We start from the raw sequence: 3,892 nt of genomic DNA, 5'->3' as shown, positions 1-3,892 counted from the left end.
CTCTATTGGACATGGGGGAAGCTTCTAGCAGCTTCTCACAGAAGCCACCCCTGTAGCCCCCCCACTACCAAAACCTTGCCATGCAAACCCAGTACATCTATGCTGAAACTTGTAGGAAGAGTAACCAAGTTATAGGAGTTGGATTGATAAGAGGAAGTTGAAACACAAGACTATCAGCTATCAGTTCTTTTGAATTAAATCCATTATCATTAAATACCAAATGTCTTGTTCAGCTTTACCTGAATTTCTGATCACAGACGGTCACTTCTAGCAGGATATAATGTGGTGCTGAACAGATACTGCATATTATGATGATGAATAGCCATTACACAGTTGTCAGTTCCGTAGCTGGGTAAGGATAAGACCTATGCTACCGCTCACTGGGTTGGGGGGCAGTGGGCATGCTTCAGAGCTTGCAGTGTCCTTGCATATCACCAAGCCGAAAAGTCAGGATCTTTCCTTTCCTAGTGTCTTGCTGCCATGCCAAGGGGGTGGGAGGAGAGGCACTCATTTCCTTCTTGCCATAGCAGTTGATACGAAAGATGGACTAGCTGTTGTTCCTGCAAGTCCTTCCTGGGATTTCATGGCCCACAGCTACAGCAGTGCTGCTGCTACTAGAGCATGGTGACTACTTGTTGTCCCCACGTGTCCTTCCTCTTCTTTCTAGGGACCCAACAGCACGGTGGTGAGCAGCAGTCGTTCCGAGCTGATCGGTGCCTGAACAGGAATCACTGTTTCCACTCCTGATGCTCAGTTTTACCACAGGGTGGCACCGTTGTTGTCTTACGGACACCTATGGCACAAGGAGGTGGCACGCAGCATGAATGAGGGTTGCAGGGAGGTCCTTACGGTGTGGTTGCTGGCCAGCATGTGAGTTGGCATGGGCCCTCTGCAGGCCTGTGCTGCTTTGCAAGGCACAGTGAAGGTACCCTTTGTGCACTGAACTTGCGCATCATCTGTGCCTCACAAAATATTTCCTGTCATATCAGCCAACCTCACAGGGAGCTGATGTGCACTGGCGTTACTACATCTGAGTGGCGTGTGTGCACGATGTGGATTGTGATTAGCGCTGCAGGAAGTACAACTAGACTTCTCTCTGCAGGTCCCCCTTTCACACATCTATGGAAGAGGCAAGGAAAGAGGCCTAAAATGGATATCCCAAAGTGAAGTGAGGGAAGAGTGCCGTAAAGAAGAGAATGAGAGGATCTCTGGCGTGACCAGCCTGGAGATGACCACAATGAAACAAGTCATGACCATGCCCAGGAGACGTGCAAAGGCTGTTCATGTTGTGGTGTGGGCCTTGAATTAATCTTGAGTAAGAGGTAGTTGAGCAGAGTGCTCCATGTGCTTTCAGGGTTAATAACTGTAATATTTGTTGGGTTGCTTAGTGAATGGAAGTCACCTAATCAAACAAGAGTTTGGATTTCTAATTGGAAACAGTAAAATTTTAACTTGGAGCAGCAAAGCGCTTCGTGGGTACAAAGAACAAAGCAATGGCCTGTCAGTATTTATGGCTGTACCCTGTTTCTGTAGCGGGGCTGCAGTCAGCTGATCTACCTTTCTCTGGTGGTTAGAATAAAGCAGGAGGTGGACAAAAGTAGTGGCTGTAGCAATTATATAATAATATACCATTATCCCATGATATGAAGGTGGGATGGTGACATTCTGCTGGGACTTAACAACGTACACACAGCACTGGGGGCTGAAGCCTATTGCCGCAGGAGGGTCCTTGCCTTTGTAGTTTAGCTGATGCTAATGGAGGAGAGGACTGTGGTTATAGCCCACAGGGCCCCTGGTAAAGCTAGTCTGCTACTGATATCCTTTTCTTACAGCTAGCCAGGATTAAACCTGATTTTTTTTTCACTACCACACTATTTCATTAGTTGATTTTCTGACTTGAGCCACTTGCCCCTATGCATCCCTTGTAAAGACCATCCTCAAATTCACAATGAAGGGAGAGCAGGTCCCATTTACACACTCAACAGTAAGTGGCTCTAAGGCTTGTTTCTCTGGAGTTTGAGATCACACATCCATATTTCCTTGTGGCTTGCAGGTAGCTGCTTTTTGGCTCCAGCTCTGTGGTGACCAATAACTGCTTAGAATTGAGTCTAAAATGGAAACCTGCTTTATCTGGTGCCTGAGCTCCGACTATCCTTGCTCCATTTAAGTGTTTACATAGCTGGTATTGGGTAGCCCTTATGAGAGCTCATTGAGTCAGAAGTGTACTTGGCAGCACCTTCAGACGAGACCAGGAGTTTCTTCTGATCTGGTTCTTGATCCAAATTTCAGGATACTAGTCCTGGTGTTCTGGTATGGTTCTTATTCTCCTGTTCAATTATACTGTGGTTTACAAAGTTTTCCAGGCTGGGAATTTCATCTAATAAGGAAGAACAAATAACCCGTGAGCAGTGTGTAATAACTTTTTATCTTGCATTGGGAGGGTTTCCTAATGAACAGAACCTGCATAATCTGAAGATAAAATAGCATCAGAATCAGCACCGTGGAGTTTCTGGTGTCAGCTTCTAGCCCAATAGCACCCAAATAATCACCTAGCACTCCCCTACAATGTTAATCAATGACCTAGTTTTCAGGAAGCTGCAGACATTCAAAAGAAAAAAGGGTACTACTTTTTTTTCCCTAAAAGTCAGCACCAAAGCGTTGATAGTCATTGTCTCCCTGATGAGATGCTTCTTTCCAGTGAGTCTCTTCAGGGATGTTAATGGAGCAGGAGGATGCCCCGTGCTTGTCTCTTGATGGTTACACTGTAGATGGGGAGGAGAACTTCTGCCTGAAGCCATCTCTCACTTGTTCAGCCCAACTCTGGCATGCATGAAGGGAACAGGGGAAGAGCTGCAGAAGTTCAGATCAGAGTTTCAGTACTTGAAACAGAGCTATTTAGAAGGCAGAGTGTCTTACAGTGTTTCCATACTGTAACCTTTGCTTTAAAGATAAAACATACATGTAGCTCTACGTAGGTTCTCAGGAGGTATCTAAAATCCCTGGATACATCAATAGCTGCTAGGGACAGGGCTTTGCATGTCAGCATGTGTTTGGAACCTGCTTCCTTCCCATGCTCGCAGTGCTCAAGGGTGCCTTGTGCTAGAAACAAACAGGGCATTGCTGGCTGCTGCGTGCAAGACCCAGCTTTTCAAAGCCTGGTAGTAATTCTGGGAGAAGAAGAATCAGGTTTAGTTTAGGACAGAGTTTGCAGCGTGGGCTCTCCTTGCTGGAGAAAGGGGACTGAAGATGTCAGTGCTGACCTTGTATGTTATAGTGTGTTATTGTTTTTTCCATTCTGCCCGACTGCGATGAGTCTGCATCTTTCTAGAGTGAGAGACTGCAGCTATGCAAACAAGAAATCTCAGTTCATTGGTGTTTAAATAATGGTCTTTCAGTGTGCTCATGTATTCTGATTTGCATAAGACTTTGAGTAGATAAGTTTTTATTTTAATCTAGTTACATGAGTTTAATTGCATCTGTATAAAAATGTAAAGGTAGGACCTTGTATGTTATAGCATGTGTTATTGTTTTTCCATTCTGCCTGACTGCGATGAGACTGCATCTTTCTAGAGTGAGAGACTGCAGCTATGCAAACAAGAAATCTCAGTTCATTGGTGTTTAAACAATGGTCTTTCAGTGTGCTCATGTATTCTAATTTGCATAGACTTTGAGTAGATTAGTTTTTATTTTAATCTAGTTATGTGAGTTTAATTGCTTTGCATCTGTATAAAAATTTAAAGGTAGATACAGCAATGATTATCAATAGTTTATTATAGATAAATGATACATGTGCCTGAAAAACAGTAGCAAAATAGCTAAGCAGTATCTGCAGCCATGAAAAATCACCATTTATTACTGTTCTCTGTGAAATTTGTAGGATAAAACAGATTTG

The sequence above is a fragment of the Pygoscelis adeliae genome, unplaced genomic scaffold, assembly GCF_000699105.1.
Source record: "Pygoscelis adeliae isolate BGI_AS28 unplaced genomic scaffold, ASM69910v1 Scaffold14, whole genome shotgun sequence".
Taxonomy (NCBI): Eukaryota; Metazoa; Chordata; class Aves; order Sphenisciformes; family Spheniscidae; genus Pygoscelis; species Pygoscelis adeliae.
The sequence above is the reverse complement of the archived record's forward strand: the minus strand, read 5'-3'. Positions refer to the sequence as shown.